Genomic DNA, 23,777 nt, shown 5'->3' with positions numbered 1-23,777 from the left:
ACCATCTACCTAGCACCAACTGATTTTTGACAAAGCAGAAAGCATACACTCAGGAAAGGAAGCCCTATTTAATAAATAGTGCTGGGAAAATTAGATATCCATACGCAGAAGAAGGGAACAGGATCCCTCTCTCACTACATACAAAACTCAATTCAAGATGGATTAAAGACTTAAATGAAAAGCACGAAACCATAAAAATTCTAGAAAAAAAGTAGGAAAAACTTTTGAGACTTCAGCCAAGTCAAAGAATTTATGACCAAGACCCCAAAGACAAATAGCAAAAACAAAAATAAATAAATGGGACTTAATTAAATTAGAAAATTTGTACACAGCAAAGGAAATAACCAACACCCTGAATAGACAACCTACACGATGGGAGAAATACTCATAAACTATACATCTGACAAAAGACTCATATCCAGAATCTACAAAGAACTCAAACAAATAAGCAAGAGCAAAATGAACACCCTCATCCGAGAATGGGCAAAAGACTGAAATAGACATTCTTGGAAAGAAGATAGAGAAATGGCCAAGAAACATATGAAAAACTGCTCAACATCACTAATCATCAGAGAAATGCAAATTAAAATTACAATAATGTACCACCTTACCCCAATCAGAATAGCCATTATTAAAAACTCAAAAAACAGGGCCGGGCACGGTGGCTTACGCCTCTAATCCTAGCACTCTGGGAGGCCAAGGCGGGTGGACTGTTTGAGCTCAGGAGTTCAAGACCACCCTGAGCAAGAGCGAGACCCCGTCTCTACTAAGAATAGAAAGAAATTATCTGGACAACTAAAAATATATATATATAGAAAAAATTAGCCGGGCATGGTAGCGCATGCCTGTACTCCCAGCTACTCAGGAGGCTGAGGCAGGAGGATCGCTTAAGCCCAGGAGTTTGAGGTTGCTGTGAGCTAGGCTGACGCCACAGCACTCACTCTAACCTGGGCAACAAAGCGAGACTCTGTCTCAAAAAAAAAAAAAAAAAAAAAAAAGTCAAAAAACAATAGATGCTGCCACAAATGCAGAGAGAAAAGAACGCTGACACACTGGTGGGACTGAAATTAGTAGAAACTCTATGGAAAACATAATGGAGAGTCCTCAAAGAAACAAATGTAGACCTACCATTGGATCCAGCAATGCCACTCCTGTTTATCTACTCAAGGGAAATGAAGTCATTTTTATCCTGCGCTCCAATGTTTATAGCAGAACAATTCACAATTGCAAAGATGTGGAATCAACGTAAGTGCCCTTCAATTCATGAGGGGACAAAAATGTGTGTATATATGTGTGCGTGTATGTGTGTGTGTGTGTGTATATATACATGTATGTATATAAATCATGAAGTACTATTCAGCCATAAAACGGAGGGAAACACCAGCCAGAGCAAGAGTGAGATCCAGTCTCTAAAAAAAAAAAAAAGAAAAGAAAAAAGAAAAATAACACAGGCATGTTGTCATGTCCCCGTAGTCCCAGCTACTCAGGAGGCTGAGACATGAGGATCACTTCAGCCCCAGAGTATGAGGTTGCAGTGAGCTATGATCATGCCATTGCCTTCTATCCCAGGAAACAGAGCAAGACCCTGTCTAAAAAAAAAAAGGACTGAAGTAATGTCATTTGCAGCAATGTGGAGGGAACTAGAAACCATTATCCTAAGTGAACTATCTCAGGAATGAAAAACCAAAAACCGTATGTTCTCACTAATAAGTGGGAGCTACTAGATGGATATACATGGGCACAAAGCGATATAAAGGACATGAAAAACCTATAAGGGGGGAGAGAGGGAGAGTTGTTGTAAGATAAAAACTTGCCCACAATGAACACTATTCTGGCGATGGACACACTGAAACCCCTGACTTCAGCATCATACAAGACATCCATGTAAAAAAATCACTTGTACCACCTTAATTAGCATTTTGAAATAAAAAATAACATTGTACTGAAAGTTCTGTCCAGAATATTTACATAAGAACAGGAAATAAAAGGCATCCATATGTGAAAGGAAAGTAAAACTATTCACAGATTCCAAATCACATGATCTTAAGTATAGAAAATCCTAAGGAATTAAAAAAAATTATTTGAGCTAGCAAACAAATACAGCTTAGTCACAGAACAACATATCAATGCACAGAAATCTATTTTATTTCTTTACACTAGTAATCAACAACGGGGAAATAAAATTAAGAAATAAATTCCATTTGAATAACATCAACAACAATAATCCAGTTAGGAAAAAACTTAACCAAGGTGCAAACCTATATTTCGAAAATTACAAAATGCTACTGAAAAAATTAAAGAATATCTAAATAAATGTAAAGACAGTCCATGCTCATGGACTGGAGACTGAATGTGTTTGAAGATGGCCATACTACACAAAGTGATCTCAAATTCAATGCAATTCCTACAAAAACCCAAAACGGCCTTTTGGCAGAAATGGGCAAACTGATCCTAACATTCAGATGGAATTTTAAGGGAACACAAATAACCAAAATCTTCTTGAAACAGAAAGACACACTTGGAGGCTCACACTTCTCAATTTTAAATCTTAAACCTTACTGCAAAGCAACAGCAATCAAAACAGGATGATACCTGCATGAGGGTACACATATAGATCAATGGAACTGAACTGACAGTCCAGAAATAATTCCATACCTTTACGGTCAATTGATTGTAAACAAGGTCCGAGGTCACTAAATTCAACAAGTGACGTTAGAGAACTATCCACATGCACAGGAAGGACTGTACCCTTACATCACATCACACAGAAAAATTTAACTAAAAATGCTCCAAAGCCCTAAATGTAAGAGATAAAAACATAAACTCTAGAAGAAACACAGAGATAAACCTTCATAACATTGGGTTTAACAATGGCTTCTTAGATCTGACACCATAAGCACAGCAAGTAAAGAAAATATTTCCTCAAAATTAAAAACTTTTGGGAATCCAAACACACCACCAAGAAGTAAGATGACAACCCACAGAGGCATGTTATATATGTGATGAGGGTCCATTATAAAGAGTATATAAGTAACTTTTAAGACTCAACAGCAAAAAGACAAACAACCCAATTACAAAACAGACAAAGAGCTTAAAATACACACTGCACAGAAAAAGACAAGCAAATGGCCAACAAGCACGTAAGAAGATAGTACACATTATGAGTTATTATGGAAATTCACATTCCAACCACAATGAGATACCCACTCACACACACTAGAAAGGCTACTGTTAAAAAACATTAAAGATATGTGTTGGCAAGGATGCAGAAAAACTGGATCCCCTTAAACACTGCTTGCAGAAATATAAAATGGTACAGCCTGTGTGTAAAATAGTTGAATGTTCCCCTCAAAAATTTATAAGTAGAATTACCATGGCTCAACAATTCCATTCCGAAGTATACACCACAAAGATTAGAAAACAAGTGTTCAAACAAGAACTTGTACGTGAATATTTATAGCAGTTCTGTTCACAATAGCCGAAAGGTGCAAACAACCCAAACGTCCATCAACAGATGGATGGATAAGCAAAAGTAGATAAATCATAACCTAATATGCTTATTATTCAGCCATCAAAGGGAAAGAGAAAACTGAAGTGGAGCAGTTGTTATGGAACACAATATGGCAGTACCTCAAAAATTAAGGATGGAATTAACTTACAACACGGTGATTCCACTTCTGGGTATATACTGAAAAGAACTGAAAACAGGGACTTGCACACCCACGTTCATGGCAGCATTATTCACTGTGCCAAAAGGGCAATATAAGTGTCCACTGACAGATGAGCAGATAAAATGTGGTCCATCCACACAGTGAAACATAATTCAGCTTTAAAAATGAGTAAATTCCGACATATGTAACAACACAGATGAATCTTGAGTGATCATCGTGCTAAGTGAAACAACCCAGGCACACATGGACAAACAGAGTATGCTCTAGTTATGAGGTAGATGGAGTAGTTCCCAGGGGCTGGGGGAGAGGAAATAGGAAGTAGGTGTTTAAGGAGTACAGGGTTCCACTTGGGGAACATGAAAGAACTTCTGGAGACGGATGGTGGAGATGGTTACACAACAGTGTGCACGTGGTTCATGCCACTGAAGAGTGCACTTAAAAATGGTGAAAATGGTGAATGGTGTATGTATTTAATCATACAGAAAAAAGGAATGAAGTACTGATGTATATCGCAACATGGATGAACCTCGAAAACATCCTAAGTGAAGGAAATCAGACACAAAAGGCCATATATTATATGAGTCCATTTGTATGAAATGTCCAGAGCAGGCAAATCCACGGCGATGAAAAATAGATTAGTGCTTGCCAAGGACTTGGGGGACAGGGAAAGTAAAGTGACTTTGTAATGCGCTCTGAGTTTCCTTCAGAGGAAGAAAAAAAATATCTGGTACTATTAATAAATACATGGTTGCACAACACAGCCAATGGATGACATTCCATTGAATTATACATTTACAAATGGTAAAAACGGTGAAATTTTAAAAGTTGCTTTCCAATATTTATATACATTGTCATAGTATGGACTAGGACTTTGTCATATTGATTGGTGATGTAAACATAAGTGTGAAACCTGAGATACCTCACAACTGGTGGACACACGTGTGCACACACACGGCTACAGAACACAGCAAGGTAACATGGGGTTCAGTAAATTCTTATGAAATTTCCATGATCAATTAGGCCATTTGCCTTTCATTTGGCAGTGAGATTTAATTTTTCTTTACTAATTATCTAAAATATAAACTGTTTTTGGCTACTATTTCCTTGGTCTATATATAAATCGAAGCTGAGTCTCACAAATGATACACTAAATAGTGAATTTTTTTTGTCTTTTGAAAAATCACATTATCAACTTTTCTACTGTTACATACCACAAACTGCTGTGACTTTAAGGCTCTAGCTGGGCAAACCCTTGGAAAATTTGCTAAGGGTGTCCACTGGGTGGATGCGTTGAGGGAACCTGAATAAAAACCCTGAGACACCAAAAACCGGCTGTGTCCCTGAAAGTGAGAGCAGAGTAGACTGCAGGCAGCTGGGGTAGACTGTGTGGGAATGGGGAGCCGGCAGGACCGCTCAGGGTCTGGAGGCCATGGCCAGTCCTGCGTTGTTTCTCCAAGGCCAGTAGGAAACCACTGGCAAAGTTATAAATCAGGAGAGCGACATGACGGGACTTGAGTCTGTAAAGCGCTGTTTGCCTTTGTCAGGTTGAGACCACCAGTGTGTTGTGGGGGGGATCTGCGCTCCCCCTGGGGGGCTGCACTGAGAGAGCATGGCATAAACACAGGGTGTTTCTACCCGGAATGTGGGGTCTGCGTCTGCTCAGGAGGAAGCGCTACCCAGACCAGCCTTGGAGTCATCTCTGCTCTTTAGATCTGCCAAGGCTGGGAAACTGAGGGACAGTCTCAGGAACAGTTCCAGAAAAAGAAAACTGGAACCAAAGGGAGACAAACGTAAGTGTGCAAACCTGAGATACCTTGCAACTGGTGTGCACGTACATGCGCACACACACAGCTAGAGAATTACAGTAAGGTAATACATGGCTCAGTAAATTCTTATGAAATTTCCGTGATCAACTGGGCCATTTGCCTTTCATTTGGCAGTGAGATTTTTCTTTACTGATTATCCCAATTATGAACTGTTTAGCTATATTTCCTTGATTTATATATAAATCGAAGGTGATTCTTACATATATCAAATAATATATATATTTTTGGGGGGGCCAGGTGCGGTGGCTCACGCCTGTAATCTTAGCACTCTGGGAGGCCAAGGAGGGTGGATCGTTTGAGCTCAGGAGCTAGAGACCAGCCTGAGCAAGAGGGAGACCCCATCTCTACTAAAAATAGAAAGAGAGTAGCTGGACAACTAAAAATATATAGAAAAAATGAGCCAGGCATGGTGGCACATGCCTGTATTCCCAGATACTTGGGAGGCTGAGGCAGAAGGACAGCTTGACCCCAGGAGTTTGAGGTTGCTGTGAGCCAGGCTGGTGCCACGGCACCCTAGCCCAGGCAACACAGCAAGACTCTGTCTAAAAAAAAAGAAAAAGAAAGAAAGAAAAAAAGAAATTTTTTTGTCTTTTGAAAAATCACATCACCCACCTTTTCTACTGTTAGATATTACAAACTGCTGTGACTTTAAGGGTCTAGCTGGGCAAAGCCTTAGAAAGTTTGTTAAGGGTGTTTACTGTGTGGACAGGTTGATGGAACTCGAATAAAAGCCCTGAGACACCAAAAGCCTGCTGTGCACCTAAAAATGAAAGCAGAGTAGACTGCAGGCAGCTGGGGTAGACTGCAAGGGAGAGGGGAGCAGGCAGGACCGCTCAGGGTCTGCAGGCCATGGCCAGTCCTGTGCTGCTCAGGAGGAAGCGCTGCCCACAGCCCCCCTGGAGCAATCTCTGCTCTTTAGATCTGCCAAGGCTGGGAAACTGAGGGACAGTCTCAGAAACAGTTCCAGAAAAAAAACTGGAACCAAAGGGAAAGACACATTGTTCTCCCAGTTGGGGATGGCGGTGAAGTGGGCCTGGTGGATGGGACTGTCAGGGAGAAAGGTGTATTTCCTGATTTGGGGTTAACGGGGATGATCTGGGAGCGTGTGGCTGCTGCAAAACACACGGTAAAACACACAGGAGTACTTACCGTGAAGTAGCAGACCTCACACAGCAATGATGCTGGAGACTCTGAAGGCAGGACACAGAGGACTTTGCACTGCGATGGCATGTTCCCTGGAAGGAGAAAATTACTGTAAGGAAACTACGTTTATGAACAACCACCTGCACACCCTGCCAGTGAAACACAGATGACAACGAACTTCCTCCCAGAGACTGAGCCAGAGCCACGTCCCACTCAGAGTCTGATACCCCATTAGGGTGGAGAGGCCACCGCGTGGACGTCACACCCGTGGCCACCATGTCCTGGGTGTGGGGACCCCAGTGTGGTGGAAACTGTGGGTTCCCCGTTTCCAAATGTCCACACGGAGCCCCTCCCAGGTCTCTGAGGGCTGCGGACAGGAAGGCGGTGCCCGTGGGGCTGGGACAGGAAGGTTGAACTCACCCTTGGGGCCTCACGTCTGAGTGAGGACAAGGAGGTCGCACACGCTTTGGGTCTGAGGCTAGGCCGGCAGGCAGCAGGGAGGTGGCACCTGTGGGCGATGCTAACATGGCGGCACCTCGTCCTCTCCCGCCCAGTGCAAAGCCGGGAGCAATGCTGTGGGACATGAAGGTGCTCCGCCCCCCTGCCGGCCCCCACCGGCCCTGCAGCCCTCGGTGCTCATGGGGGGTGACGTGACGAGCACTCCCTCCTGGCCTTGCTGGGGAACCAGTTAAACTGCAAGTTCAGCGTCTTCAGAGCAGGATCTGGAAATTCAAACTCAGATGGGCTCACTGTCCTGTGTCTTTCAGAAAATCGGGGAGGCCCCTGGGAGTTTCCTGAGCTGAAAGGGCCCCACCTAAGAGGGATCTTACCCGGGGCGGGGCTCACCTTTAAGGGTCTCATCAGAAAGGAGCCTCATGTAAAAGGGGCCTCTGCTGAAAGGGCCCTCAGCTGGAAGGACTTCCCTCACCTAAAGGGGACTCACCTGACAGGGACCTGTGCTGAGTGTTCTCAGGTAAGAGGGTCTCACCTGAGAGGAGCTTCACCTTAGGGGGGGGCCTCAGCTGCGAGGGGCCTCACCTGAAAGCGGCCTCAGTTGAAGGGGCCTTTCCTGAAAAAGGACTGAAACTGGCCTCACCTAAAGGGGCCTCAGCTGAGAGGGGCCTCACCTGAAAAGACCTCACCTGACAGGGCCTCAGCTGGAGGGACCCCTCATATTTTGTGCCTCATCATACCTGATAGCAAATTTAAACTTGCACAAAGTGAACAATCCTGAAGAGATGCAGATGGCTTCATTTGGTTATTTCTCTCAACATGTGCTTTGTTGAAGAGTGAAGGAGGGGCCGGGCATGGTGGCTCACACCTGTAACCCTAGCACTTTGGGAGGCCAAGGCCAGTGGATCATTTGAGCTTAGGAGTTAAAGACCAGCCTTAGCAAGAGCGAGACCCCATCTCTACTAAAATAGAAAGAAATTATATGGACAACTAAAATATATATATATATAAAAAATTACCCAGGCATGGTAGCACATGCCTATAGTCCCAGCTACTCGGGAGGCTAAGGCAGGAGGATTGCTTAAGCCCAGGAGTTTGAGGTTGCTGCAAGCTAGGCTGACGCCATGGCACTCTAGCCCGGGCAACAGAGTGAGACTCTGTCTCAACAAAAAAAAAAAAGAAGAAGAAAAAGAAAGAAAAAGACCTCAAGTAGCCAAACCAATCCAGAGCAAAACAAAGCTGGAGGCATCAAACTACCTGACTTCAAAATCTATTACAAAGCTATAATAATTAAAACAGTATGGTACTGGCATAAAAACAAACACAGTGACCGATAGAACAGGACACAGAACCTAGCAATAAACCCACAACTTTATGGTCAACTAATTTTCAAAAACGTTGCCGAGAACACAAAATAGAGCAAGGACAATCTCTTCAATACAGTAGTCTCCCCTTATCCAAGGGCAATACATTCCAAGATCTCCAGTGCATAGTATTGAACCCCATACCTACTGTTTTTTCAATCTGATAATCTAGAAGCTACATAAAGAATATATACCGTAGAATCCATTTATATAAAATTCTAGAAAATGGAAACTAATCTCTAGTGACAGAAGCAGATCAGCTTAATTGCCTGGGAATGTGGGTGGGTGAACAAAAGGAGGACCTACGAAGGGCTGAAAAGAAACTTTTGGGGGTGACAGACATTTTCGATATCTTGAATGTGGTGATGAATGCACAGATGTGTACATATGTCAAAATTTATCAAACTGAGCTCTTTAAATGTATAATTTTATGTTTAAAACAAAGTAACTGACTACATATTAATAAGTGGTAACAAGTCTGATTTATATGAAAAGCTGGACCCTCCTTTCAATGCTTTAAGTTTGAAAACTATGGCCACAATATTTCTCTTCAGAAAATAACTCTTCCAAAAGTATAATATCTCAATGCTAAGGATCAGAAACATGACTACAGATCACAAAGAAAGGATATTGCAAAAATAGCACTCTAAACCTAGTATAATTTAGCATAGACAAAAAGGAGACTTAGTGGATTTCAACATTATTAATTCAATCGTTTGTTTTCAATAAATTCCTTCTCATCTACCCCATTTTCCAAGGCAGAAACAAGATGTTATCCTTAATTTCTGCCTTAACCTACAGCCAAACAACTACATTATCTCAACTATTTTTCCAATCTGTTTCTTGCCAACCCTACAAGCCACTAATCAAGTTCTAGGTACCACCTTCATCTTTTTATCAAAAAACAAACAAAAAAAACCCATAATATGTGCTAACTAATCCTTGCTCCTCCAATTTGTTCCCATTTTGGCTAGAATGATACTTCTAAAATGAATGTCAGATCGTGTTACTCCTGACTAATGTCCTCAGGAAAAGTTCATTGGCCTCATATGACTTCTAAGCGCCTTTATCATTTGATCCCCACTTTTCATTTACTGGCTCTACCACTTGATGCCCCATAATTGTGTCATTCAATCGTTCCCAATTTCCTTCTGTTCTTCAGATACACCAGGCTCTCTCTCTCTTGCCTATAGGACATCACACTTACTGTTCCCTTCTGCCTGGCTTACTCTTCAAAACTTGATATGGCCATCACCTTCAGGAAGCTTTCCCCAAATCCCCAAATCTGTCCAGGCACTCTTCCAACATATCTTGTACCTTCCCTCCAGGGCACTTACATTACAGAGGTTATCACTCCTGGCTACACCTCCAAATCATGGTGGGAACTTAGCCCCAGAATTTCAGATTCAGAAATTCAAGAATATGGCACCCAGTTCTGGGTGGTTTTTGTTTTTTCTTTTTTTTTTTGAGACAGAGTCTCAACTCTGTTGCCCGGGCTAGAGTGCCGTGGTGTCAGCCTAGCTCACAGCAACCTCCAACTCTTGGGCTCAAGCAATCCTACTGCCTCACCCTCCTGAGTAGCTGGGACTACAGGCATGTGCCACCATGCCCAGCTAAATTTTTCTATATGTAGTTTTAATTGTCTGGTTAATTTCTTTCTTATTTTTTAGTAGAGATGGGGTCTCGCTCTGGATCAGGCTAGTCTCAAACTCCTGACCTCAAGCGATCCCCCAACCTCGGCCTCCCAGAGTGCTAGGATTACAGGCGTGAGCCACTACGCCCGGCCTGGGTGTCATTTTTTAAGAGACATTATTCATTAGAATGTATCCAGAGAAGAGAAAGCAGATGGAAGAGTCTGACAATTACGTCACATAAGCAAGATATAAGGAAACAAGAGAGATTTAGGCTACCAAAAAGCACAGGGGAAAAAAGGACACCCTTCAAATATTTGTAGGCCTCAGCATAGTACAAGAAACAGGAAGCAGACTTCTTATGAGTTGCCAAAGAAGGTGGAACCAAAGCTACTATGTAGAAGTTTAAGGAAGGCAATTTTTGGTTTGAAAAAAAGGAAGAACCACCTGAAAGTCTAACCATCCCCCAAAAGATAATGGGATGCCTAGAAAAGTGGTGAATTCATAATCACTAGAGGTTTTTAAGTATCAGGAACACTAAAAGGATTTCTATATTTGGGCAAATGTCACATTAGACAGTATCGAAGGTCCAAATCAATTCTAAGAGTCTACAACACCTAAATTCATGAAATATTTTAAATATAACTGGACAGTAGCTTAATGAAAGCACATTACCCTAACCCACCTTATCAGGAAGCATAACTTCCTAAAATCTGAGATTTAATTGCTTGTTTTTCAAAGAACTCAGAATTACTCATAAAAATAGTGATAATATTTTCCTGTATTAATGAAATTTTTAAGAAAAACACGAAACATGTTCAATAAGATTGTAAGGAGAGTCTCCTCGTTATTTGACACTGCATAAAAAAAGAAACCTAGATGTCAATTTGTCACTCTATTATTTCTCAAAGGGTAAAATGACATCAAAAGGGCTTCTTTTTAGAATGTAATAACTTTTTGTCAAGATAAAGACAATAAAGACAATTTATTACCAAGTCTTCTTGGCATTTTAATTCAGAAACCCCATTTGGATGCAGTCACAGAGCAGTCTCAACTAAATTCTAGTCCATTCATAATTTGGTAGTATTACAGAAAGATTCAAGCATACTTAAGCTTTGAATTGAGGCAGCAAGTTAATATTTAATATGCTAAATTCCAAGTTTTTCCAGGTAGTATGAAAGAAACAATCAGAAAAAATGCTGTCACCTAACTAGCAATTAAGCATTAAGGATAAGCACATGTTTTACTCACTTCCTCTCAAGAATACACAGGGAACCTACCGTGTCCCATTCTGACATAGACCTAAAACATTACTAACATTTAACATTCAACAAAATGTTAAAATACTTGTTTCATAAAAACTGAGATAAAAAAACACTAAAACAGACCAGGTGGGATGGCTCATACCTGTAATCCCAGCAGTTTGGGATGCAGAGGCTAGGAGTTCCAGACCAGTGTCGGCAACATAGCAACACCTTGGCTCTACAAAAAATTTGAAAATTAGCTGGGCATGGCAGTGCAAGCTTGTAGTCCCAGCTACTCGGGAGGCTGAGGTAGGAGGATCCCTTGAGCCCAGGTGTCTGAGGTTGCAGTGAGTGATAGTCATGCCACTGCACTCCAGCATGGGTGACAGAGTGAGACCCTGTCTCTAAAATTAAAAAAAAAAAAAAAGTACAACAAATCAAAACCAATAAGCATGTTTCACCCTGAGCGAAAAATCTTATAAAACCTTAAAAAATCCCAGATTCATCCTAAAACAGATGAGAAACCTAAACATTTTCATGTTTTTTAAAAAGACAACTGGGAATTAAAAATGTAATAGCAACCTAGAGAATAAACGTGAGAAATTTGTTATATACCATTTAAATAAAAATTTTAAAATTCAAAAATGTTTTCTATAAATGCTAATTGATAAACTCTCAAAATCTACACAGGCAAACATGGGCACAGCTGCAAATGCCACATTAGCATCATTCTTAATCACTAGATTAATTACATCTGAGAGAAAAGAAATTCCTTCTAGATCACTCTGAAGGGTCTTAACAAAAAAACGAACCACCCCCCCCCCAGCAGACACATCTACCTCGATGAAGAAAACACCAACATTTCAAATATTCCAACAATTATAAAATAGGTTAATCCTGGAATTTACTTAGCCTCAAAACATTATGAACTACTCCAACACAGGAACAATACTTTAAAAACATTTACAGTTTTCTAAAGTACAAAAAATATTCATTATGAATTCTGATTTCTTGGAAAACTTATTTTAACATGTCTCAATGCTATTGATTGTCAAGAATTCTGACGATGTGCTTATCCAAAAAAAACATGCCAGGCACTTTTTATTTAACATATAACAGCCTGCTTACATTGTTCTTTATCATCACTATTAGATTTCTTATCAACACCAGACTGACAGTGGTAAATTGTCAAGAAATATCCATTTCTTCCTCCAAGGAATACACATTTAAAGAAGAACTATCACAACCCTCTACCACTAAAATTTGAGGGATTCCTTTCCTTATTATTCCTAGGAACATCATAAAACACTAATAGCCAGTAAGTCTAAAATCTAAAAGTTCTATTTGAATGTATACATTATTTTCAACAATGTATAAACTATTATAAGCATTGACAAGTCAAAAGGGTCCACCTAAATACTAATTTTTTTTGCATTAGCTTTTGAAATCTACATTATTTTGTAAAGATCAACATTGGCTTTGGAGTGCATTAACTCAGACTTCTGAAGAGGCCAAATATTGTTTTTAAACATACATAAATAAGATAAAAAATAGGCAATGCAACCTTAGAATAAATGCAATACTAAAAATTTCATCCTCCTTTTAATAAGCAGTTTTATCAGTTGTAAAACTACAGGTAAAGTCCATATATGGAACCACAAGTTATTATTAATAATCCTTCCAATTTCAGCACTATCAAGTTAATACTGTATTTGTTTGTAAATAGTAAAGAAAAGGACAAAATAAAATTCTTGAAATGGTGCTTTACTTAAAAACGTTTCTTATGGAAAAGGAATCCGATGTTTATCATCACTGATATTTAAACATAGAAAATATTGTTGTTGCAAAGATTATTTACAGAACACAGAACCAGAAGTACCTTTCAATAAATATGCTGTACTAAAATCTTCTTGTAAGACAGAGATAATAAAAACACTAGTCTGTTAAATCTTTCTCCCTTCTTTTTAAAATGTAGATAGATTTTACTAAACAGACAATATGGAAGTGTAACCCAATAATCTTAGTCCTATTAAGCTACTTATTAACTTTTAAATAGACTGTTAGGAATTTACAGTTCCTGCAGTTCACCTGCCATCTCTCCCAACCTAAAGCAGGCACTAGGGGTTTAACACAGTCTCCACTTGCAACATCGATTATAAGAAAGAACTTTATGCTCATTTAAAAAAAGGATTATTGTGAGTTTTGTTCATCCCCAGAAACAGCACTCAAAACAGATCTCAGCACATAATAGATGTTTAATGAATATCAGTTGAGTAAATGGTAATGTTTAACTGTATTAGTGCAACATTAGGGTTTTTTTTTCTCTCCTTCAATTTACAGTTCTCCCTTGTTGGAAAAGAAACTCAAGACCATAGCAGTCCCTCAAAAACACACAAACAACTTTATTCACAATGAAAAATAAAGCCGGGTCTCAAAATACAATCCCAGTGCCTCTTTATGTTCTCCATTATTTTTAAAGAAAATGAGATATAAAGCCTGTTTTTAAGAAATAGACAATGTATACCAACTTTTCTCAAAATAAAAAATTCACATTTCAAACTTATTTTCTATCTTAGTAGCACTGAGAGTAACAACTGATTGTTCCAAAGTATGCATATATTGGGTAAAAATCAAAAACAAGCATATAAACAAAACTACATGTTTTTTGCCAACGTTTTTTCCTTAATCTTAGGCAAAAGGGTATGTGCCTAAATTTTACTAGATGTGAGACCCGCCTTGTCTGATGTTTCCAGATTCATTCGTTCAATGAATATTTTAAGGAGCATCTACTGTATTCCAAGCCCTTTAACGTTTAAATTTTTTAAGCTGCACACCACCACCAAATTCCTCTACGAAGCCTCATCATTTAAAATAATTGCAAGGTAATAAGGAATCTTAACACTGTTTCTTGCACATATTTAAGTCAGTGGATTGGGGCGCTTTTTCAGCTGTTAAAGTGGCAGAGCGAGCCGCTACCCACCACGCCCGGGACCAAAGTCACAACCCGCAGCCACAGCCGGTGAAACCACCTGCGGGAGTCGCCCGCGCTCCTCCGACGAGGCGGCGGGACTTTCGCTCCGAGCCCACCGAGCTCCGCGGCGGGACCGGCGAGCGGGACGCGCCGGGCACCTCGGGCGACAGTCGGGGCTCCGGAGCCGGGTCCCCGCCCCGCCAACCCGCACCTGGGGACCCCGGCGTCCCCGCCCGCCCCTCGCACCACCCTCGCGACCGCCAGACCCGCCAAGTGGGGGAGGGGTGCGCATTCCCGTGTCCCCGCGGCGGGCGCTCGGCCACCTCAGTGCCCGCCTGCCTGAATTCCGAGCTGAGCTCGCGTCCATTCCTCAGAGAGAACGGACGAAACCCAAAGGGCGGTCCTCGGGAAGGAGACCTCGCCCAAACCTGGAAGCGGAGCCGCAGGCGCAGCCCGCAGCGCGTGGCTGGCAGGGCCGGGCCACCTCACCGCGGAGCCCTCGGGGACCGGGGTTCGGGGCTTCAGGCCACCACGCAAGGGCCCGAGAGGGCGAGGCACGGGGCCGGCGCTGCACTCACCGTCGCGTTTGCCTCCGCCGCCCGCTCCGGCAGCCCCGCTCTCGGGCCGGCTTCACGGCTCCCGCCGCCCCCACGCCCGCAGCTGCGCTCCCTGCGCGCTCGCCGCTTCGGCTTCCCGGCTCCCTCCACCCCGCCCAGACTCGTGCGCAGGCGCAGCCAGAGGCGTCGCGCGCCCCGAGAGCAGCGGGAGGGCGGGGCTTCGTGACGCAACCGCCGCGGCCGCCATGACGGCCCCGCCCCGGCCAGGACCCGCCCCGGACCCGCCCCTGCCGGGCCCCGCCTCGGGATGGGCGGCAGCGGCTCCCCCACCCCCGCGACGCCCAGCCGCTTCTGAGGGGAGCCGCCCGCCGGCAGCAGGGGGTGGAGCCGGCGCGGGAAAGAGCGCGCGGAAGATGGCGACCGACCCTGGGCGGGAGCGCGCGGGAGCCTCTTCCCCGCCCGGCCTGCAGGCGACTGCGGATGGCGTCGGCCGCGCCCTGACGAGGAAGTGGGGTGCCGGGTTGGCGGGGGGCGAGGTGTCTGTCAGTGGCAGGTGAGACCTCGAGGTCCTGAAACCCTCCAACTACTGTTTTTTTCAATGTAACAGAATCGTTTTGTCATTCACTGGCTTCAGGCCCAGCCCCAGCTGGCATTTGCAATGCGAAAACTGTTGGAGCCCCAGACCTCTGTGACTCCTCTGGCCGGATCCCATATGTCCCAGAAGTCGGGACACGTGACAGCGTCCCAGTCTAGCGGCCAGTACTCCACCAAAGTACCCGCAAAACTCTGCCTGTGGTCAAAAGGACAGAGAGAGCCAGGTGCTGGTGTCAGGGCATCCTTCCAGCTGCTCAGGCCACAGACTTTGGCGTCATCCTTGGTTCCTCTCACACTCTCATTTTCACTTCCAATCTGCCAAGAAAGCTCATTGCTTGTACTTCCAAAATAAATCAGACTGGTTCTCACCTGCGCTACTTCCAGCATCTCGATTATACCTCAGTGGCCTACTAAACTACAGGGCCTCCCTCCCCATCATCTACTCTGTTCATTGTCGAAACAGCAGCTGGAATATCCTCTCACAAGGAAATGTCACTTAGCGTTGATACTTAGCCTGAGCCAGGTATTTAAAATTGCAACCGCCAGACACCAACTCTCCATCCCCCCACCTCATTCTTTTTCTTTTCTTCCCATGACACTTCACACCTGGCAGCAATCTCTATGGTCAGCTTTCTGGATCTATGGTTAGGGATTGACAGATTCAACTAAATGCAGATCAAAAATATTCGGGGAAAAAAATGTAAATAACACAAAAAATACAGTATAACAACTATTTGTATAGCATTTACATTGCATTTGCTATTGTAAGTAATCTAGAGATCATTTAAAGTATACAGGAGGATATATATAAGTTATGCACAAATATTATGCCATTTTATATAAGGGACTTCAGCATCCACAGATTTTGGTATCGGTGGGGATCCTGGAACCAATACCCTAAAGATACTGAGGTATGACTGTATTTATTTTGTATGTTTATCCTTTAGTGTCTCTCTTGTCTTCACTGGTAGAAGCTGGGATTTTCGTCTGTTTTGTTCAACTGATGTATCCCAAGTGCCTAGAATAAATGAATTTTTTTTTCCCCCTGGGGCCTCTAACATGGCTGTTCTCAGGGCTCAGATGAAAAATTTTTAAATTCCCTGAGATAATAAAAAGTGTAAAGCAACAAAAAATGACCCGTTTTGTATTTTAAATTTCCTCTTGGTTTCCATTTCTATCAGTTAATTTGGTCAATATTATATTCATAACACTCTCTTTACATATTTAATTTAGCCTTTAAGATTTAAAACAAAACAATTTAAAGCCACAGATTATACAATACAGTTTGGATTTTTTTGTTTGTTGGTTTGTTTCTTTCTTTGAGACAGCGTCTTGTTCTGTCACCTGGGCTAGAGTGCAGTGGTGTCATAATAGCTATCTGCAACCTCCAACTCCTGGGCTCCAGGGATCCTCCTGCCTCAGCCTCCTGAGTAGCTGGGACTACAGGCACAGGCCACCACACCTGGCTAATTTTCCTTTCTAGTTTTTGTCGAGACTGGGTCTCACTCTTGCTCAGGTTGGTCTCGAACTCCTGACCTCAAGTGATCCCCCTGCCTCAGCCTCCAAGAGTGCTAAGATTACAGGCATGAGCCACCATGCCTGGCCCTGGATTTTTTAAATAGACTTCATTTTTTGTTATTCAGATATTGTATCACAAAGTTTTTTTCTACTATCTCCTATGTACTACACCATATTAGCATAATGAAGGAAAAATATCACATCATCATATCCATTCTTACAGAAGGAGCTTTAAACAAAATACAACACCATTTTTTTATCTAAAAAACAAACAAGCTAGGTATAGAATGCAATTTTATTAGCATGATACAAAGCATTTATGGAAAACACACAGTGAACATTATCTCAATAGTGGGGACTGAGAGCTTTTACCGCTAAGATCAGGGACAAAGCAAAGATGCTCACTTTCACCTCTGCATGCAACATTATACTGAACAACAAATCTGGAGGTATGACATTACGTGACATCAAATTATACTACAAGGCTACAGGAACCCAAACACCATGGTACTGGTGTAAAAAACTGAGACTAATCCAAGGGAACAAAATAGAGAACCCAGACATAAAACCATCTACCTAGCACCAACTGATTTTTGACAAAGCAGAAAACATACACTGAGGAAAGGAAGCCCTATTCAATAAATAGTACTGGGAAAATTGGATATCCATATGCAGAAGAAGGAAACAGGATCCCTCTGTCACTATATACAAAAATCAATTCAAGATGGATTAAAGATTTAAATGAAAAGCATGAAACCATAAAAATTCTAGAAAAAAAGTAGGAAAAACTTTTGAGACTTCAGCCAAGTCAAAGAATTTATGACCAAGACCCCAAAGACAAATAGCAAAAACAAAAATAAATAAATGGAACTTAATTAAATTAGAAAATTTGTACATAGCAAAGGAAATAACCAACACCCTGAATAGACAACCTACACGATGGGAGAAACACTCATAAACTATACATCTGACAAAAGACTCATATCCAGAATCTACAAAGGACTCAAACAAATAAGCAAGAACAAAATGAACACCCTCATCCGAGAATGGGCAAAAGACTGAAACAGACATTCTGGGAAAGAAGATAGACAAATGGCCAAGAAACATATGAAAAACTGCTCAACATCACTAATCATCAGAGAAATGCAAATTAAAATTACAATAACATACCACCTTACCCCAATCAGAATAGTCATTATTAAAAAGTCCAAAAACAATAGATGCTGCCACAGATGCAGAGAGAAAGGAATGCTGATACACTGGTGGGACTGAAAATTAGTAGAAACTCTATGGAAAACAGAATGGAGAGTCCTCAAAGAAACAAATGTAGACCTACCATTCGATCTAGCAATCCCACTCCTGGGTATCTACTCAAGGGAAATGAAGTCATTTTTATCCTGCGCTCCAATGTTTATAGCAGAACAATTCACAATTGCAAAGATGTGGAATCAACGTAAGTGCCCTTCAATTCATGAGGGGACAAAAATGTGTGTATATATGTGTGTGTGTATGTGTGTGTGTGTGTGTATGTATACATATATATATGTATATAAATATATATATATGTATATAAATCATGAAGTACTATTCAGCCATAAAACGGAGGGAAACACCAGCCAGAGCAAGAGTGAGACCCAGTCTCTAAAAAAAAAAAAAAGAAAAGAAAAAAGAAAAATAACACAGGCATGTTGTCATGTCCCCGTAGTCCCAGCTACTCAGGAGGCTGAGACATGAGGATCACTTCAGCCCCAGAGTATGAGGTTGCAGTGAGCTATGATCATGCCATTGCCTTCTATCCCAGGAAACAGAGCAAGACCCTGTCTAAAAAAAAAAAAGGACTGAAGTAATGTCATTTGCAGCAATGTGGAGGGAACTAGAAACCATTATCCTAAGTGAACTATCTCAGGAATGAAAAACCAAAAACCGTATGTTCTCACTAATAAGTGGGAGCTACTAGATGGATATACATGGGCACAAAGTGATATAAAGGACATGAAAAACCTATAAGGGGGGAGAGAGGGAGAGTTGTTGTAAGATAAAAACTTGCCCACAATGAACACTATTCTGGCGATGGACACACTGAAACCCCTGACTTCAGCATCATACAAGACATCCATGTAAAAAAATCACTTGTACCACCTTAATTAGCATTTTGAAATAAAAAATAACATTGTACTGAAAGTTCTGTCCAGAATATTTACATAAGAACAGGAAATAAAAGGCATCCATATGTGAAAGGAAAGTAAAACTATTCACAGATTCCAAATCACATGATCTTAAGTATAGAAAATCCTAAGGAATTAAAAAAAATTATTTGAGCTAGCAAACAAATACAGCTTAGTCACAGAACAACATATCAATGCACAGAAATCTATTTTATTTCTTTACACTAGTAATCAACAACGGGGAAATAAAATTAAGAAATAAATTCCATTTGAATAACATCAACAACAATAATCCAGTTAGGAAAAAACTTAACCAAGGTGCAAACCTGTATTTCGAAAATTACAAAATGCTACTGAAAAAATTAAAGAATATCTAAATAAATGTAAAGACAGTCCATGCTCATGGACTGGAGACTGAATGTGTTTGAAGATGGCCATACTACACAAAGTGATCTCAAATTCAATGCAATTCCTACAAAAAACCAAAACGGCCTTTTGGCAGAAATGGGCAAACTGATCCTAACATTCAGATGGAATTTTAAGGGAACACAAATAACTAAAATCTTCTTGAAACAGAAAGACACACTTGGAGGCTCACACTCCTCAATTTTAAATCTTAAACCTTACTGCAAAGCAACAGCAATCAAAACAGGATGATACCTGCATGAGGGTACACATATAGATCAATGGAACTGAACTGACAGTCCAGAAATAATTCCATACCTTTACGGTCAATTGATTGTAAACAAGGTCCGAGGTCACTAAATTCAACAAGTGACGTTAGAGAACTATCCACATGCACAGGAAGGAAACTGTACCCTTACATCACATCACACAGAAAAATTTAACTAAAAATGCTCCAAAGCCCTAAATGTAAGAGATAAAAACATAAACTCTAGAAGAAAACACGGAGACAAACCTTCATACCATTGGGTTTAACAATGGCTTCTTAGATCTGACACCATAAGCACAGCAAGTAAAGAAAATATTTCCTCAAAATTAAAAACTTTTGGGAATCCAAACACACCACCAAGAAGTAAGATGACAACCCACAGAGGCATGTTATATATGTGATGACGGTCACACTTAAAGTGTTTTTTTTTTAGGTTAAAATAAACTTTTATTAAATGTTAGAAGAGATTTATATATAATTCACAAATTCTTTACAAAGAATTGCCAATCCTTGTCCACTTTTGTAATAATTCCTTTACAAATTTAGAAATTTTGCTGTGAAATACGGTCTACAAAACATTTCTTTAGAAAGCATCATTATGCTAATTTTAGGCAAAATAATGTTTAAAAGTGAAGTCTTTGCATGAAACTGAGCCGAAACACCCTTATTCTTTATCCCAGTGACAAAATAATGGTAAAATAAACATTAAACTGAGGAAACCATAAGTATCATGTAAACTCCTCAAATTCACCCAAAACATTTGATTACTTTCAGAACCAGTGCCATTACAAGGTATCAAAAATCATAGTATGTACTCAAATAAAATGAATGTTAATCAAATTAACATTTGATATTGTCACAAAGAAGTACCCCTTATTGTAAGATATATTATAGAGGTCTTTGTACATTGAAGATTTATGGCAAGAGCCATAAACCCTACAGAAGATAGTCTCCTCACACAGAATAATGATAATTCATCCATTTTAGAAGTGAATAACATCTTCTTAGTAGTGCTGCTGGTATAAAAAAAGATACAAATTCAAAATAAGCTGGCAACATACAAAAGTAACCAATGGTTTTGGTCTTTGTCTAAGAGTACACTCCCTAGTTTAACAAAGACTGGCTTTGAATCTCCCATTCAGAAGCACACGGTCACCACTTAAACATGGTGAAAATGGTGAAAATGGTGAATGCTATATGTATTTAATCATACAGAAAAAAGGAATGAAGTACTGATGTATATCGCAACATGGATGAACCTCGAAAATGTCCTAAGTGAAGGAAATCAGACACAAAAGGCCACATATTATATGAGTCCATTTGTATGAAATGTCCAGAGCAGGCAAATCCACGGTGATGAAAAATAGATTAGTGCTTGCCAGGGACTTGGGGACAGGGAAAGGAAAGTGACTTTGTAATGGGCTCTGAGTTTCCTTCAGAGGCAGAAAAAAAACATCTGGAACTATTAATACATACATGGTTGCACAACACGGCCAATGTATGACACTCCATTGAATTATATATTCACAAGTGGTAAAAATGGTGAAATTTTAAAAGTTGCTTTCCAATATTTATATACATTGTCATAGTATGGACTAGGACTTTGTCATATTGATTGGTGATGTAAACATAAGTGTGCAAACCTGAGATACCTCACAACTGGTGGACACACGTGTGCACACACACGGCTACAGAACACAGCAAGGTAACATGGGGTTCAGTAAATTCTTATGAAATTTCCATGTTCAATTAGGCCATTTGCCTTTCATTTGGCAGTGAGATTTAATTTTTCTTCACTAGTTATCTAAAATATAAACTGTTTCCTTGGTCTATATATAAATTGAAGCTGAGTCTCACAAATGATACACTAAATAGTGAATTTTTTTGTCTTTTGAAAAATCACATTATCAACTTTTCTACTGTTAGATACCACAAACTGCTGTGACTTTAAGGCTCTAGCTGGGCAAACCCTTGGAAAATTTGCTAAGGGTGTCCACTGGGTGGATGCGTTGAGGGAACCTGAATAAAAACCCTGAGACACCAAAAACCGGCTGTGTCCCTGAAAGTGAAAGCAGAGTAGACTGCAGGCAGCTGGGGTAGACTGTGTGGGAGAGGGGAGCAGGCAGGACCGCTCAGGGTCTGGAGGCCATGGCCAGTCCTGCGTTGTTTCTCCAAGGCCAGTAGGAAACCACTGGCAAAGTTATAAACCAGGAGAGCGACATGACGAGACTTGAGTCTGTAAAGCGCTGTTTGCCTTTGTCAGGTTGAGACCACCAGTGTGTGTGGGGGGGATCTGCACTCCCCCTGGGGGGCTGCACTGAGAGAGCATGGCATAAACACAGGGTGTTCCTGCCCGGAATGTGGGGTCTGCGTCTGCTCAGGAGGAAGCACTGCCCAGACCAGCCTTGGAGTCATCTCTGCTCTTTAGATCTGCCAAGGCTGGGAAACTGAGGGTCAGTCTCAGAAACAGTTCCAGAAAAAGAAAACTGGAACCGAAGGGAAAGACACATTTTTCTCCCAGTTGAGGAAGGCGGTGAAGTGGGCCTGGTGGATTGGACTGTCAGGGAGAAAGGTGTGTTTCCTGATTTGGGGTTAACGGTGATGACCGGGGAGCGTGTGGCTGCTGCAAAACACACGGTGAAACACATGGGAGTACCTACCGTGCAGTCGCAGACCTCACACAGCAATGACGCTGGAGACTCTGAAGGCGGGATACAGAGGACTTTGTGCTGCGACGGCACGTTCCCTGGAAGGACGAAATTACTGTAAGGAAACTACGTTTATGAACAACCACCTGCACACCCTGCCAGTGAAACAGAGATGACAACGAACTTCCTCCCAGAGGCTAAGCCAGACCCACGTCCAGCTCAGAGGCTGATACCCCATTAGGGTAGAGAGGCCACCGGGTGGAAGTCACACCCGTGGCCACCACGTCCTGGGTGTGAGGGACCTCAGTGTGGTGGAAACTGTGGTTCCCCATTTCCAAATGTCCACACCGAGCCCCTCCCGGGTCTCTGAGGACCGGCCGCCCCTTAGCAGGCGGCTGGGGACAGCAAGGCAGTGTCCCCAGGGCTGGGACTGGAAGGTCGCACTCACCCTCGGGGTCTCAGGTCTGGGCATGGAAAGGCCTCACTCACTGGCAGCCGCATCCTCTCACACAGGGCGTGATGCCAGAGGGCAGGAGCAAACAGATGGTATATCTGACATACCATCAAAACAGAAAATAAAATAACTTTTTCAGACCAAAAAATGAAAGAAATTATCACCACCAGATTCTCATTACCAAAAAAAAAAAAAAAAAACTAAAAGAAATTCTTCAAGCAAAAAAACATTAACCAGCTGGAAAGGTGGATCTGCACAAAACAACGAGGATGACAAGAACGATGCCCTGTCCCCATACAACGATCCTGCGTTTTCAGACCAACTCGCAGAGTCCCAGAGGGAGGGACCGTCTCACCCACGCGCGCAAACGCTAACCTCGGTGACGGCTCCACCGGGTCCCCCACGACGGGGCCGACACAGACTCGGCAGTGGCGGGTCAAGGCAGGGGCGACAGCTCTGCCTGGGCGCCTCAGCCCTTCCCACGGGTCAAGAGAACACGACCTCCCCGGAGCCCAGGGGGAGTCAGGGCTTCACGGTGAGTCCCCACCCCCGCGGGGCCGGAGGGCAACGCCAGCTGAGCTGTGGCCGCCTCCTCCCGGGATGCTGTCGCTGCAGCCATCTAGGAAGGGAACACCGGCACCTGCCGTGTGCAGAGCGCGAGAGCGGAGCACCGTCCGGCCACTGCTCCCCCCCACCCCATGCAGAGAGACTGAGTCAGAAGCCAAGGAGGGCCCTGCTCGCCCCTGGTCACTCAGCCACAGGGGACAGCTCCAGGGCAGGGACCCGGTGGTCCAGCAGCTGAGGCCCCAGCGGCAACGCCCTCTGCCCCCCACCCTGGCGCCATCTGCCACCTCATGGCCAGGCC

The 23,777-nt window shown here is 42.3% G+C and overlaps 2 long non-coding RNA genes across 6 annotated transcripts in view; both read right to left on the bottom strand.

Moving 5' to 3' along the window:
- LOC123642996 overlaps positions 1–15,007 on the bottom strand; it is a 66,702-nt gene extending 51,695 nt beyond the window's left edge. For 3 of the 4 annotated variants that reach the window (XR_006736579.1, XR_006736578.1, XR_006736583.1), the window contains exons 1-2: positions 14,882–15,007; positions 6,647–6,732 (exon numbers count right to left, since the gene is read on the bottom strand). This is a non-coding gene — a long non-coding RNA (uncharacterized LOC123642996). Of the gene's footprint in view, positions 1–6,646; positions 6,733–11,495; positions 11,541–14,881 lie in introns of those variants that run through there. The other variant, XR_006736582.1, reaches the window with a different exon arrangement.
- Positions 15,008–20,373: 5,366 nt separating this feature from the next.
- LOC123641927 lies at positions 20,374–23,339 on the bottom strand. 2 transcript variants are annotated; one of them, XR_006736374.1, is made up of 4 exons: positions 23,288–23,339; positions 22,907–23,010; positions 22,471–22,556; positions 20,374–20,826 (listed from the first exon to the last, which is right to left on the bottom strand). It is a non-coding gene; the product is annotated as an uncharacterized LOC123641927 (long non-coding RNA). The 2 variants fall into 2 exon arrangements; XR_006736373.1 differs by having other exon boundaries at positions 20,374–20,823.
- Positions 23,340–23,777: the final 438 nt, after the last annotated feature.

Source organism: Lemur catta, chromosome 7 (genome assembly GCF_020740605.2).
Source record: "Lemur catta isolate mLemCat1 chromosome 7, mLemCat1.pri, whole genome shotgun sequence".
NCBI classification, from domain to species: Eukaryota; Metazoa; Chordata; class Mammalia; order Primates; family Lemuridae; genus Lemur; species Lemur catta.
This window is presented reverse-complemented; position numbering and strand designations above follow the sequence as displayed.